The following is a 16,694-nucleotide window of genomic DNA, read 5'->3' on the forward strand; positions in this document are numbered from 1 at the left end:
GTGAAACTGCTAAACGTCTTGCAGAAGCTGCGAGTTCGAGAGCTAGAACGGGGGCTTACGAGAGTTTCGGAAAGCCAGAGAAACGTAAGACGTCTTTTAGAAGTGAAGCGTCATTCAAAGCGGATCTTAGACGTGACGCTCCATCCAATATTGTGACGCCGAGTAGGACGCCTTTAGAGAGCGGAGCGTCTTCCAGCGTGAAGCGTCATCAAGACGTCAGCAAGAGACGTCAGCTATGACGCTCGGAGAACGGGAAGCGTCATACAAGGCGTCTTCTAAAGTTCAAGAGAAGCCGGAGCTTGTGACGCCTTCCAGGTCTTGTAAAACGGGAAAAAGGAAAGAGTATCATTCCCTTAGCCCCTCTCCTATTAGGAGTTTGTCTCCTCCAGAAGAGGAAAGTTCAGAAAGGAGAACGGAGACTCAGATAAATCCCGAGTTGGAGGAAAACTCGGATGATGAAGATCATGGAAGAGAGGGTTTGTCCAACTATAAGGTTTTGACTACCCTGCTTCTTGAGAGTATGGAGACGAGTTGACTCCTGCTGCTCCTCCTTCTCCGCGCTCGCTCTTTTCAGTGCTAAGACGAAGAAGCCCTCGTCTTTTTACTAAACATGAAACCCACCATCTCGATGAAGCGGGCATTACACGCCTTAGACTCATGGATGAAGTCTAAGAAAGACTTAGTCAGGACAGTCTTTTGCATGCCTCCAGCAAGATTAGCTGGGAAAAGAGGCATATGGTATAAGACGGGAGAGAATATGGGTATCGCTCTCCCTTCTACAACAGAGGCAGATTTTTTCGACTTTGGTTGACGCTTCAAGGCGTCCAAGTCTCAATTCTGCACGAATTACATGGAGTATTTTCTGAACTGGATCATCTCCTCAAGGGACTCTTTCATGTATTGGAAGTCTTCAACTTCTTAGATTGGTCCCTTGGGGTGATGTCCAAGAAAGCCCATGATTCAGAAGGAATCGAACTGAAGCCCTGTTATGCATTTTGTCTTGCATTGACAAAGCGGTACAGGATGGTTCTTTTGAAGTCTCTTCATTATTTGGAGCAGGTCTTTTAAAGAAAAGGACGGTGTATGGCGCCTTCTTAACAAAGGCAGTCTCGCATGCTCAGAGGGCAGCTCTACTGTATGCGCCTCTTTTCTGACTTTTTGTTCCCTTCTCAGTTAGTGAAGGACGTTGCTCACTCTTTAACTGAGAAGGCGACTCAGGATCTTCTGACGCAGTCAGCTAGGAAGAAGAAACCTGTTTCGGTATCTGACAAGAAAGGACCTAGTACATCAATGCAGCCCTTTCGAGGTGGTCCGACCTCCAGACCTCCCGCAAGAAGGAAGGCTCCGGAGAAGAGAGGTAGGTCTGCCTTTCGTCCCTTTAAAACAAAAGGGAAAATGAAACATCTCTCCTCCAAGCACCAGTAGGTGCCAGGCTTCCTGATTCGTGGAGGCCTGGACACTGATAGACGCGGACGCGTCTTCATTGACTATCATAAGGAAGGGATATCGTATCCCTTTCCTGAACACTCCTCCCCTAACGTCAATACCAAGGAACTATCAGCCAAGTACAAGGACCCTGTGCTGAGGGATACTCTTCGACGAGGTGGAACAAATGTGGGACAAGAGAGCGATAGAACTAGTACTGGATCAAAACTCCCGGGGGTTTTACAATCGCCTTTTTCTAGTGGCGAAAGCCTCGGGAGGCTGGAGACCAGTACTGGACGTCAGCTCTCTGAACAAATTTGTTCAGAAGGAGAAGTTTCTCCATGGAGACTTCTGCTTCAGTCCTAGCGTCATTATATTAGGGCTTGTGCCTTGTATGATAAGGCGCCCTATGAGGTAATGTTAGACTAGCGATAATCTATACGCTAAGTCGGTTGGTATTGCACTTCCATCTTCAATGGAGTGTCTGGGGTTTTGTAGATCACTTACGAAGTCGGTATTATCTTTAACGACGATGTGTTGAACTCATGGTTCGGTGAGGTTCTTGTAGAAAACACAAGGTATAAAAATAGTATATTCTTCTGAAGTTTTACATGATGAAGATCAGGTATGATCGTACAAGTCTTCTATGACGATAGCTTGATCGCTTCTGCCAATGATGATGGCTAATCCTATTCCTCTACATGATAAAGCTTAGGTAAAGAGGTACAGGTCTTCTAATGACGATAGCTAACTCTGTTCTGCCTTCTATCGCCATCTCTGTTACAAGTTATGAAGAAGCAGACAGTAGTTCGAACATATGAACATACATACAATGACATAGTTTCATACGAACACACATTCGAATGAGACACGCTACAGATCACGTAGGCCGTTTGAATAATAGGTCGGGGTAGTTGTCTCAAGCAGGGAGCTTGGACTAATGTTTATAAACAATTGAATGACTACAGGTGACGGCATGTTATCTTAGCTTACATACTTATTGTATACGTCATCTTTAGCGTCTCTAGTCTGATCACATTCCTGCAAGCAATCTGGTTGACCTCTTTAGTTTTAGACTTTTATATATATTGGACTAACATTCCATATTTTTATTATGTAAACACTTACAATCAAGCTCGGTCAGCTACCAAAACCAACTACTGAATATTACTCAAACTTGACTTGCATTTGACTTATAGGAGTGTGATACAGACACTATGTGAATATATATATATATATAAGTAATAAAAATTCATGTGTACATGAATTGATTCAAGTAATAAAATATAAAACAATGATATTGGTAAATAATAGTGATCACATGATATATAATGTACAGTTTTTCACTTCATCTCTTTAAGAGACTTATGCTACAGAAAATACTAATGTACTCTGATAATTGCATAGAATGAAGATTAACATGATAAAAAATCATATTTTAACTGATAAAAAAAATTTCACTATATGAATTGATAAAAATTAGTAATGTTTATGCTAACGTTATATATCTGATTCATTAATTCATATACTAACTCATAAATACCTGCAGATATTGGTAAGATAAAAGGTAACAGATTGATTATAGGCTACCTGATTTGTTATACATATGTATATGGATTCATATATTATGATTAATATATGTGCACTTTAAAATAGATTCCTATTGCGTACACGCAAAGATATTTATTCGTATATTCGATTTTATTTATGATCACATTTATATATAGATTCCTAGTGCGTACACGCAAAAAATATATTTCGATTCTGTTATTTATGATCAATTATATATAGGATACATGATACTTATATATATAGGATACATGACCGAGGTTATACTACTTCACTTTTAACTAGCTTTCGAACAACTTTTCGTCCATTACACAGTTCCAGACAACCACCTTTAACCAAATGAACGGCCTTTTTTCAATGGTTAAAACAAGGGGAAAATTTGCCTGGGCGGGTCCAACGTTTCCATTTTGCGCTCATACTTATTCTCTGCATCCTAAAGCTACACGATTCCGTTCGCGATGAATAGATCATCCCAGCACGAGTCCTTCGCCAGCAAGTAGAGTTGAATATCCTTCGGTCGTCAATGTGTCGGAAGTATGTCCCTTTTTGTAGTCGAATTCCGACAGCCGCTGGAGCATTCCGCATTAAAACGAGATTAACGACGAGATACGGTGTCGGTCGAAGAAAGTCCATGAAATTCCTTTCACATTGTAGGCGGTTGTTACTTGACTGTAGTCGTCCGCTGCGACGAACGATTTTTTGAAGTTGCGATGTGAAACTCTCGTACTGCAGGATACTGTAACCAGGTTCCATTAATCAGCCTGCAAGTGAAATTATACTTGTCACAAGGGCAAAGTAAATTCAGACGACATCCAAATACAGGGGAGGGGAGAGAGCCATTTAGACCAGAACTTAACCCACATGAATTCGCTGATATTTCGGAATTCAAAAGAGTCCGCTGTACAAACTTTTTTATCCATGGCATTAACAATGAGTGAACCTATCCAGTCTATGATGACTTGTAAAAATATCCAGAATTATAAAAAATAAATAGATATCATTACGAATCTCAAAGAAAATTCGATATTACTGGTAGGTGTAAGTTACTAGACAAAGAAGTGGAAAATGGAGCTATTGTAAGATTGCCAGGCAACATAAGAGTCAAAGAGAAGATTAATCATGATTCTATGTGCCCTAACAAAAGTTTCATATTCAATTTTCTCGTGCGCATCCTCTGAGGTTAATTTTAAAACATTATTAATAGGTAGGAGATGCAACGAAAAAAAAACCCCACTATGTAACTAATTTCTAAATAAACTTTGGGTTTTTCAAGAAATGTGACATTTTCCCATGAATGTTTTACTTGAATTGTAATAGGCTAATGTTGCAAGTAAATATTTCACATATATATCTTGATACTTCTAAATGTCTATGAGGTTCAGAAAAATTAATTCATTTTGTTGTTATAGAAATTCTATTTGCTTATTTTGTTATTAATTTTAAAATGATTGCAAACTCCTTAGCTAAAGTTGCATTGCGCATACGGATAGACATTTGTACCTAACGTCTGCCTTGCCCATGAGAAGTTCGGGCTAAGCATTCCTTTCTCCAGTCAATCTGCTTTTGCAAGCAGAGACGACACACAGATGAAGCCTGTGTAAGCAGATTATTGAGGTTAAAAGGAACAAATGCTGATACGGCAATGATGACGTCGTCACTTGGCAGGAGATTGCTCTCAGCCAGCTAAGAGTTACGTTACTTGCTGTAAGAGATACGACTTTAGTATTTTTCAAATGATATTTTAGTGTTTTAATTCTCCCACCGCATGAGAAGAATGTCTGAAAAAAAAACAACAGTACCAAATTGAACAATATATTAGTTTCATGTTGGCATTATGTTAAATAAATATTCCTTATTCAAACTATATGAAAAAGGTTTCCATACAAATTCTATATATATTATTAGCCCTGTATAAGATTCATATAGGATTATTTCATAGATAACATTTTCACTTCTAGACTTCCTGACTTTAAAATCTCTTTTATTTTATTTTATTTATTTTATTTTATTATTAGTTAGTTATTTATTTATTATTTATTTTTTTTTTTTTTTTTTCATTGACTACGAATATAAATTACCGGACAGACAATATGTCAGTAGGTTTTGATATGTGTTTGAACTTTTAGCTTATTTGTCATTACTAAGCGTTAAGTTAGAGTTCAAATCTTTACGCATATTATATTTGGATATTTAATGGTTACGTTTTGCTTATTGATTTTATCGTGATTCCTTTTTTTATTATAATTTGTAACCCTTCCGACTTCTTACGGAGTGTATTATATTGACTCCACTTGTATCCATATTTATTTTATTTTTTTATATTTATTTATTTATATATTTTTTTATATATCTTTGATAAATTAATGGTTGGCTTGAATATGTGGAAAAGTGTTCTAGCGGCGTACCGTATAAGGCTACTTGCGGCATCAATTCTATAGATACATGATATAAATGATAAAGGTATTTAAAAACCGCGAGAACCGCTATAATCCAGTTGGGATCCAATATCACGAGTTGTAACTCGTAAGACATTGACACTTCCTATTTAATTATCCGTTATTCTACCAAACCGATTGACTCTGGGCGATAAAATATATTATTGTTTTCTTAATGGAAAGGAATTCACACAACGTGTTAAGGAGATTATTATTGATTTACACTACCCGAGTCACAGATTATTATGTGTTGAATTCCATATTTACTGATTTAGCACATCATCAAATATTCCTAACGCACTCAATTGCGGTGTTTGTTTTTAGTGCTATTAATTCTATATAACGTGTCAAGGAACTATTAACACTAAGAAGTGTTTATTCCCTCTGTCAGACTCGTAATTCTGTTAATAATTCTACGTATATTCTTTCAAGGATTGATTTGGCACAGGATAGGCCCCTAAACTGACAGGTGTCTTAGTGTATCCCTTGTTTTCATGACACGTGTTACCAATTAGTTATGTGCTTTTTTATATCTGTAAGCATTGTAGGCCAGAAAACAGTGATTTGGATTTCTGTGAAAAAGGAGGGAACCCTGGATGACGGAATGCAACCAGTTTATGACGATTGGTATGAGAAAGATTATTACTACTACCTGGTCGTTAGTCATCTGCTGTGTTCTTCGGGTTTTCCTCGTCACAGACCTACATATAATATTACATTTGATTACATTATTCTGATACACATACCTTAAGTATACTTTTGCTTTAGGGTTTCTGCTCGAAGTGTGTATTGTTTGGGTTATGTCTGTTGACGCTTGCTTTGTTCAGTTTGTAACAGTTCTGGCTCCGACCCAGATATTCAATGCTCGCGATCTCTTGGGTTAAGGAATTTTCTTGTTTAGATACGGTTTTAACAATAGGTACGGATGTTTCTATATCTTTTAGTCCAATTAATGGTTCTTTGCTGTGGTGCGGGATTGCGGGATAATGCGTCAGCTATATAATTGCTTTCCAGGTAGATATCTTAACTTGGCTCCAAAGACCTGAATGATCATTTGTCACCGAGTTCCTTTTGGACTGTGATTAAAGCCTTTGAAAAAACTCGGTAAAGGACTCATGTTCAGTAAGGACTTTATCAGGATAGCCATAGATTATGAACTTAAAACGTACTAGTGAGTTAAAGATACCTAGCCCTTCCTTGCCTATTACTGCATATTTACTTTCAGAGGGCTTTAGTTTACGTGAATTAAAAAGCTATAGGGAAGAAAAACTGTTTATCATATTACTGAAGTAGTATCCCTCTTACCCCTTGGTCTGAGGCGTCTGTTGCGATAAAAAAAAAATTAAAAAAAGCTTATTTAAATCATTGGATTTTTAAGTTAGGTAAGCTGCATTATTCCGCTTTTAAGATATCGAACGCCTGTTGATGCTTTTTAGACCATAATCAATCTACGCTCTTCTTCGTAAGATCTGTTAAAGGAGCTGTCATGATTGAAGAGTTACATATTTGCATACGATTGCAATACCCACTACAGCGCAAAAAGTGCTGTATCCCCCTTTTACGTTAATAAGTACCGGAAAGTTATGAATAGCCGACACCTTACCATGGACTACTTTTAAGACCTTGACCAGACACATAAAACCTAGATAAACATGTTCGGTTTTAAAAAACTCACATTTAGATATTTTACTCTGAGATTATTTGTCTTTGTCTCTGTAGCACTAGCTCTACTTTATGTGAATGTACTTCTAAGGTATTAGAAAAGATTACAAGATCATCCATATAGGCATGTAGGGTATCCCCTAAAAGTCTCCAAACACTATATTATAATTGGGGTGCAACGTAAGCCGGAGGCATACGTAAAAATTGATAATGTCCCCTGAGTGTGCTGAAAACGGTATATGAGGTACAATCCACTTAGGTAATTGGTATCAGGTAAAAGAAAACCTTTAATTAAGTCCAAGTTGGTGAAAAAAAAATTATTCTAACCTAACAGAGATAAGATGTCGTCGGTACATGGCACTGGAAACTATCGGGAGTCGTTTTCCTTGTTTAAGTGACAGAAATCTACGCAGATACGCCAAGTCCGATCTTTTATGGCATGACGTCTTTTTGAGGGAAAATTATATGGGCTATTTGATTTCCTAATGGCTCCTATTACTAACATTTTTCAACTTCGTCATTTATCTCTATTTTGAAATTGCAGTGAGAGTCTATACGAAGGTACGTATATAGCTTTATGTTTGTCCTTAGACCGTATTTTGTGTTAAATGACATCCGTTTTTCTCCCAGAGATCACTCGCTAGTGGAGAAACTTCCTGGTATTCAGGTAGAAGATAAAAAAAAAAAAAAAAAAATCTGCTGAATCACCTCTGCTGAATGACTTTACGGATATTCTTTTAGATAGATTATCAGAGAGATTCATCCACGACTGGTTGGGCGTGATTAAAAAATTAGCAACAATAAAAAATGCGATATTTATAACTTCTGTGTCCCACGATATGTATACTTTTAGGGCTTTGTTCGCGGAAATCGTTATATTTCAGAGTGTCGGGAAGGATTAAAATTTCATTTCCCAGCAAAGTCTTTTTACACGCACTAAGACATTCGAGGGTGCATGCTTCTCGAGATTTTGCGTGCAAATTGCGACTGCGGTTGTGGGAGAATTCTGTTGGGTCATTTGAACAATGTTACGATTTATGAGACAAATGTATAGTTCCTTTTATAAGTTAGTTATTTGATTAACTGTCTCATTTTTGTTCAAACGGATTTTAATATGTTTGAAGGTTTATAGGATTTTCCTTTGATAAACACGCCTTATTTTGCAGGATGTAAGATAATATTTTGTATACCCCTAGATGAATCTTACAATTACACTAGATACAGATCAATTTTTTTTTTTTTTTTGTTTTTTTTTTTTTTTTTTTTTTTTTTTATAACTATAGAGGTATCTGTAAGCGCTCGCTTATCCGGACTTCTCATTAGGGAAGTTCGAACAACAGACGGTGAGTCCGTAAATACAAGATATTGCGTGTACTAAAGAAATAAAACAAGATATTCTAATTTTTACGGCGCTTACAGTTGGGCTTAATCCCCACCAGTATTTATTATAAACTTAATGTATTAAAATTAAAACGAAAACCTGCTCTGATTACTTATACGGTCGTGTGTTTCATAGGAAAAATCCTTTTTAATTCAAAAAGATATTGGTATGAACCAACATCGCTTTTCCCCACTCTGCTAGAGTCGCTTATTGTGTGGAATTTGCTATGTTTTGAACACTTCGGCAGTTTTTGACTAACCTTGACCGCTTGACTAGGTGACACAGTAACCGAGTTTGCTTGTTTGATTCTGAAAGGCTACTGTTTCTATTTCTTTTTGTAATAATTAGGATCCTTCTCTTTATTACCATCGGCAACGTATTGTGTGTTTTTAGCATTATGTTGCTGGTACGTATAAAGCAATGAATGATGAACTATTAGGAACTGAGCGATTACTAATAAGACAAGTTATCTCTACTGTATGCAATATTAACTGTTTGTAAATCATTCTTTGCTAAAATTTGAAATAGTGAGAGATCCTGGTCAGCGCATTTGGCCTGATGAAAGTTTTTTACAGACATGTTATTCCTTGCAATCCAGCATATTTTAAAGTTGAGTTGAGTCATTGAGGTTCGATATTTTATATAACTCAAAAACTCAAGGCTAAAAACTGCGATCGGGACTTTGCAAAGGAGCATTTATTGTCATGACCCGAATAGTGTTACCTCTAATTTAATCTAGATTTGTACGGGTGTTTCCACTTGTTGTTTTTTTGTGTGTTTTCTAATCACTACGGTGCGCTTCACGACCCTACCCATGCATCTGTATAAATACAGACGTCCACTGCGTAAACGCATATTCACTGTTTAATATGATTTGTTACGTAAGGGATTAATAATCACCCAAAATGAATAAAAGTTTAACATAGTATAGATTATGATATTTCAGTAGAATTCTGGAAAACAGACACTCAAAGATAAAAACTCGCAGTAGCGAAATCTCAATGTATGAGATAATTTCTGTAAAAAAGTAAGATTAAAGAATGTCTCGTAACTTCAGCCACAGGAATAACGAAATTCGACCTGCAAAGGAAACACTCAAAGTTACTCCAAATGAATAAAAAATTGTACTTAGCTTGCTTTTGTGGGAAGTCACGGTGTTCCGATAACGACACACGGCCTTGGTCCTCCTCTATTTAGCGGACGACCTGGTTTGGCTTCAGTTTTTCCCCCGTGCGCGTTGTTTCGATGATTCGAGCCCTTGAAAATCCGATGCTGCAGACGCGTTCGGTTTTGTTTCTTGCAGTGCCGGAAACGCTCACTAACGATGTTTTCTTGAATGATTCTAATGAGAGACGAAGCTTGCGTTGTCGTAGGAAAAAAGGACACGTCGGTTTTGTTTCTTGAAGTTATTCACTAACGATGATACTAAGTTGCTTGACGAATCTTGTTGTTTCTGAAAGTCGCTCACTAATGATGATACTAGGTTGCTTGAAGAATCTGCTGCTTCCGTCGTCGTTGACTTCATGATTTATTATTCTGTTTTTTCTTCGTAGACGTTGTAGAGTTCTTCTGGTCCGCTGGCCACCAATATTAGGGCTTGTGCCTTGTATGATAAGGCGCCCTATGAGGTAATGTTAGACTAGCGATAATCTATACGCTAAGTCGGTTGGTATTGCACTTCCATCTTCAATGGAGTGTCTGGGGTTTTGTAGATCACTTACGAAGTCGGTATTATCTTTACGACGATGTGTTGAACTCATGGTTCGGTGAGGTTCTTGTAGAAAACACAAGTATAAAAATAGTATATTCTTCTGAAGTTTTACATGATGAAGATCAGGTATGATCGTACAAGTCTTCTATGACGATAGCTTGATCGCTTCTGCCAATGATGATGGCTAATCCTATTCCTCTACATGATAAAGCTTTATTGGTAAGAGGTACAGGTCTTCTAATGACGATAGCTAACTCTGTTCTGCCTATCTACCATCTCTGTTACAAGTTATGAAGAAGCAGACAGTAGTTCGAACATATGAACATACATACAATGACATAGTTTCATACGAACACACATTCGAATGAGACACGCTACAGATCACGTAAGGCGTTTGAATAAATAGGTCGGGGTAGTTGTCTCAAGAAGCAGGGAGCTTGGACTAATGTTTATAAACAATTGAATGACTACAGGTGACGGCATTGTTATCTTAGCTTACATACTTATTGTATACGTCATCTTTAGCGTCTCTAGTCTGATCACATTCCTGCAAGCAATCTGGTTTGACCTCTTTAGTTTAGACTTTTAATATATAGGACTAACATTCCCAATATTTTTATTTATGTAAACACTTACAATTACAAGGACAAGGAGATTGGATGGTGTCTCTAGATCTCCAGGACGCCTACTTTCACGTCCCGATCCACCCTTCATCGAAGAAGTACCTCCGTTTCATGACGGGGGGAAGATCTTTTCAGTTCAGAGCCTTGTGTTTCGGCCTGTCCACAGCTCCTCAGGTCTTCACAAGCCTGATGAAGAATGTGGCGAGATTTCTTCACCTCAAAGGAGTGAATGCTCTATGTATCTAGAACGACTGGCTCATCAGGGCCAGATCGGAGAGACAGTGCTTGGAGGACCTAAAGTTGACTCTGGAGTTTGACCAAGGCGTTGGGATTGCTTGTGAACCTCGAGAAGTCTCAGCTGACCCCAGACAAGACCTAGTCTATCTGGGGATTCGGATGGATTCTCGGGGTTTTCGAGTTTTTCCTTCGCAAGAGAGAACCGCAAAAGGTTTGCGGATAATCTCTCTCTTCTTAGAGAAGCAACAAACGTCGGCGAGGGGAATGGTTGAGCCTTCTTGGGGACGCTTTCCTCGCTGGAACAATTCTTCCCTCTAGGAAGACTTCATATACGTCCACTTCAATTCTTCCTCAAGAGGTCTTGGAGCTGGAAAACCGGACAACTGTCGGACGTTTTTCCCATCCCAGTGGAGATAAAGGCACACCTACAGTGGTGGTTGCTACCTCTGGAAGAGAACAAAGGGATCTCTCTAAGAACTCAGAACCCAGACCTAGTGTTGTTCTCCGACGCGTCGGAGACGGTTGGGGAGCGACATTAGGCTCAGAGGAAGTGTCAGGCACCTGGGAACCAGCACAGGTGTCCTGGCACATAAACTGACAAGGAGCTCTTCGCAGTACATTTGGCCTTAAATAGCCGATACCTCTGGTGTCAAACAAGTAGTGCAAGTAAACGTGACAACACCACCGCACTTGCCTACATTCGGAAACAGGGAGGGACGCACTCCTCGTTCCTTTTACGAGCTCACGAGAGACCTAGTACTTTGGACGTCTCACAGGAACATCTCCCTGCTGACAAGATTCGTACAGGGAGTAAGGAATGTGAGGGCGGACAGGCTCAGCAGGAGGAACCAGGTCCTTCATACAGAATGGACTCTACACGAGGAAGTGTGTCTCGATCTCTGGTCTCTGTGGGGAACTCCTCATGTGGATCTCTTCGCAACATTCATTTCAAAAGGCTCCCAGTGTTTTGCTCGTCGTGGAAGATCCAAGAGCAATTATGGTAGACGCCTTCCTGCTAAACTGGTCTCGAGTAGACGTTTATGCTTTTCCCCCATTCAAAATCCTGGGGTTAGTAATGAAAAAGTTTGTGGCGTCAAAAGAGACGAGGATGACGTTAATAGCCCCCTTTTGGCCGGCCCAGGAATGGTTCACGGAGGTGGTAGAGTGGATCGTAGACTTTCCAAGATCCCTACCAAGAAGGACGGATCTTCTCAGACAACCACACTTCAAGAGGTACCATCAAAACCTCCCCGCTCTCGCTCTGACTGCCTTTCGACTATCGAAAGACTTGTCCAGAGCGAGAGGCGTTCTCGCGAAGTGGCAAGCGCGATCGCGAGAGCACGCAGAACCTCCACTACGAAAGTATACCAGTCGAAGTGGGAGGTATTTAGAAGGTGGTGTAGAACCAAGAAGTTGTCCTCCTCCTCTACCTCTATAGCGGAAATTGCTGAGTTTCTTGCTATTCCTGAGAGTAAAATCTCATCTAGCCGTATCCACCCAATAAAGGGATACAGAAGTATGCTCTCGGCTGTATTCAGGAACAGAGGATTAGATCTGGCAAATAACAAAGATCTCCACGATCTCATAAGATCTTTTGAGACTTCAAAGTCTAAGGAACCAATACCTCCGACTGGAACCTGGACGTAGTCCTCAAATATCTGTCTTCGGATAGATTCGAACCTCCTCATCTGGCATCGTTTAGAGACATAACTAGAAAATGCCTATTCCTTTTATCTTTAGCTACGGCAAAAAAGAATTAGTGAATTACAAGCTCTGCAGGATAAGTAGGATTCAAGGGAGACTCGGCTATTTGCTCGTTTAAGACCCTGTTTTTAGCGAAAAACGAGAATCCCACGAATCCCTGGCCTAAGTCATTCGAAGTCAAAGGAATGTCGAGTCTCGTAGGCAGAGAAGCAGAGAGGTCTCTATGCCCTGTGAGAGCTCTGAAGTTCTACCTTCAGAGAAAGCGTCAGTTTGGGAGGCTCTAGACAAGGTCTTTGGTGCGCGGTAAAAGACCCCACAAGACTGATGTCCAAGAATGCTCTGGCGTTCTTTGTAAGAAACGTCATTACGGACGCTCATAAGGTCTGTCCTGACGAACAATTACAACTACTGAGAGTAAAAGCTCATGAAGTAAGAGCGGTTGCGACGTCTCTCTCGTTTTATAAGAATATGTCGCTTAAAAACATCATTGATACGACATACTGGAGATGCAACTCAGTATTTGCATCTCATTACTTGAAAGACGTACGTGTGACGTATGAGAAGTGTTTTTCTCTAGGTCCTATCGTATCGGCAGATACGATTCTGGGTACGGGAGCCGACACCAATCCTTAAATGTATATACTGTTCTTCTTTTTGGATATGGTCGAGAGTCTCTTCGAACAATGGAGGATTTGGCTCGCACGGGCGGCCGTCTATGTTGTTCAGTAAGAGAATTCTTGTCATATCCAATTAGTTGAGTATAATTTTTTTTTTTGGAAAATTATGTATGTGTGCGTAGTGGTTTTGAGTTACGGTTGTTGTGACGAGTTCGGGGATAACTCGTAACAATCCTTAGTTCTAACATATGGTTATTGGATCAGGTGGTCGGGATTGGTTGTGTGCTCCTTCATAAGGTGTATTGTCATATAAGTGGATCAGCACCCATTGACAAAGTCCTTTTAGGCTCTGCCGAGTAAGCGATAAGACCCATCGGCAGCCCACAAGAACTCTTGGCCATAGATCATATATCTCGCTAAAGTTTCTTGAGGTGATGCAGACTACTGGGCAAACACCCACGAAGTCTACCACCTATCAGGTAGGAACCAAGGTTTTATTTATACCTACAACATATGTTGTTTACCTGTCTATTCCATATAGTAGCTGTCTCTTACCCTCCACCGAAGGGTGCCAATCAGCTATGTATATATCTGACAGGTAAGTTGATTGTATGAAAATGATATTGTTATGTTACAATAAAGTTTCATACATACTTACCTGGCAGATATATACAATTAAAGGCCCACCCAGCCTCCCCGCAGGAGACAGGTGGAAGAGAGAAAATATGATAGAAAACGGGGATGGTTCCTAGTCCTCCGCCCGCCCAGGGCAGGCCGTAGATCACCTGACCTACCTGTAGCGAGTGGCGCGAAATTTGAATTTCTGTCGGGGACGACGGAGTCTTAGCTATGTATATATCTGCCAGGTAAGTATGTATGAAACTTTATTGTAACATAACAATATCATTTCGTATACAGCTTCTTAAAGTTCGATATCACTTGCTGGTCCATGGGCTGGAGGAGAGGGGTGGTGTTGGGCAGAAGATAAAGAACCTTGATGAAGAAATACTCCGCTAGGATATCTTCCTTAAGGCCAGGAGGGTGAGCAGGGGCATTGTCCAACACCAGCAGGCATTTCAGTGGAAGGCACTTCTCTTCCAAGAATTTCTTCACTGTCGGGCCGAAACACAGATATACCCACAAAAGCCTCGATACCCAGGCTTTCGCATTAGCCCTCCACATCACTGGAAGCTGCTTCTTAAGCACTTTGTGGGCCTTGAAGGCTCGAGGAGTCTCGGAATGATAGACCAGTAGGGGCTTCACCTTGCAATCCCCATTGGTGTTCGAATAAAGTGCGAGCGTAAGCCTGTTTTCATAGGCTTATGCCCGGGTAGCTTCTTCTCTTTCTCCGTGATGTACATCCAACGAGGCATTTTTTTCAAAAAAGGCCAGTCTCATCACAGTTAAAGACTTGCTGAGAACTGTAGCCTTCCTTGGTCATCATCTCGTCGAACGTCTTTTTAAAGGCTTCGGCCGCTTTGTGTCCAAGCTGGCAGCCTCCCATGCCGTACTACCGAATGGATGCCAGTCTGTTTACTGAATTTCTCGAACCACCCATGCGAAGCCTTGAAGTCTGGGGTTGGCGTTGATGTCCCTTCTCCTCCGTTGTCTTCAGCCTGGGCAATCAAATCACTGAAAATAGCACTGGCCTTGTGGGAGATTGCTGTCTCTGTTATTGTATCGCCAGCGATTTCTTTGTCTTTTATCCAGACAAGAAGAGGCCTTTCCATCTCGTCGTGCACGTGGATCCTCTTGCTGGACAAAATAGTGATGCCCTTGGAAGGTGTAGCTGCTTTGATGGCATCCTTCTGCTTAAGGATGGTGCCTATTGTCAACGGATTTCGGTCGTATTCCTTGGCGATCACACTCAATCGCATACCAGCTTCATACTTCTTGATAATCTCAGTCTTAGTTTCCAAAGAGAGCATCCTCTTCTTTCAGTGAATTTTAAGTTTCTTGGGACCCATGATTACATATATACTGTACGTAATTATGTTATACTCTGTTTTTTTTCATCTGTCCATCTGCCTGTGGTGTTTTTGTATGGTAACACTGCGTCCCGGGCTTTAAATAGTTACGCTATGTGTAAGTTTTAGGTAAATTAAAGGATATCTGGGTGTACATTTGCAACTGAAAAGTGTTTTAATAATTTACTGTATGCGAATTACACCGTTAACATTCGAAATAGGATATCGTTATTATTGTTGAATGTAAGCCGAATGCAACTATCTAAAGCCCGGGATGCAGTGTTACCATACGCAAACACCACAGGCGGATGGACAGATGGAAAAAAACAGAGTATATGTATACGTATACGTAAGGAGTCAAGTTCTCACACAACACGATAAAGTATACTACAACGAAATCACTAACGAATTTACGTTAATAAACGAAATCATTAGAACGAACAAATACCGCATGCGTACGATACAGATGATGCCATGCAGTGGCCGAAAAAGCACACCGATACGTAGTAGATGCATGATGGGAGGGATGCTGACCAATAGGAGAGAAGGATCTCATGGCGGTGACTAGCATCAGGAACCAATGGGAGAGCAGGAGGATGGTGGCGAGTCTACTCAGTTGGCGGCGCGCGAGTTTCAAAATTGTTATCTGTGGTCCAGGCGAATCTCGGACTTTACAGCAACCACCTTTCGTATCTTGAGCAATTTTCGTATGTAGAGCCGTAAAATTTTTTGTATTAGCTTTCGTATCTCGAGTTTTTTGTAAGTTGAACCTTTCGTTTCTCGAGGTACAACTGTACTAGGATTAACTTTTGAACGTAGGATGACATGAGTTCCTCTTTTGAAATGTCAAAAAGTTAAGTGCCTACATGCCTTGAATATATTGAAAGTGCTGCCCCATGGCCGGATGTGAAACATACTTACGTATTAGCCACATTATGTTGTTGAAAACTTTTAGATTTTGCACACCACACTGGAGTTAGATTGGCCACTGGTCATTTTAGAACTTCACCCATTCCAAGCCATTTAGTAAAAGCTCTTTGTTGTAAGTCGTCCATTGAGCGAACAGCTAAAGTACTTTATGGTACTATGTGTCACACTAGATTCCCACAACCCTATGGATATAAGGTACACTCGGCAAGGAAACTTATGATACAGTTTTTTTAAATCTTCGGACATATAGCTATTGTTCAATAATGCCACACCTGGCAACTTTTGAAAGGGGGCGGAGCTTCAAAATCATAGCGTTTGTTGCTTTCTAGATTTCCATCAACTTTTCACCAAAAGATTCTGTTGAGGTCCTATAATTTTTTATACTTGAAAAGTAGAAACAGGCTCTATATTATTCGTTAATGTTGGTTTGGTA

The 16,694-nt window shown here is 40.0% G+C and overlaps 1 protein-coding gene across 3 annotated transcripts in view; it reads left to right on the forward strand.

Moving 5' to 3' along the window:
- The window catches only part of LOC135211097 (apoptosis-resistant E3 ubiquitin protein ligase 1-like), a 572,118-nt gene that overhangs the window by 231,852 nt on the left and 323,572 nt on the right, over positions 1–16,694 (forward strand). The gene's annotated exons all lie outside the window — the stretch shown is intronic.

The sequence above is a fragment of the Macrobrachium nipponense genome, chromosome 4 (assembly GCF_015104395.2).
Source record: "Macrobrachium nipponense isolate FS-2020 chromosome 4, ASM1510439v2, whole genome shotgun sequence".
NCBI classification, from domain to species: domain Eukaryota; kingdom Metazoa; phylum Arthropoda; class Malacostraca; order Decapoda; family Palaemonidae; genus Macrobrachium; species Macrobrachium nipponense.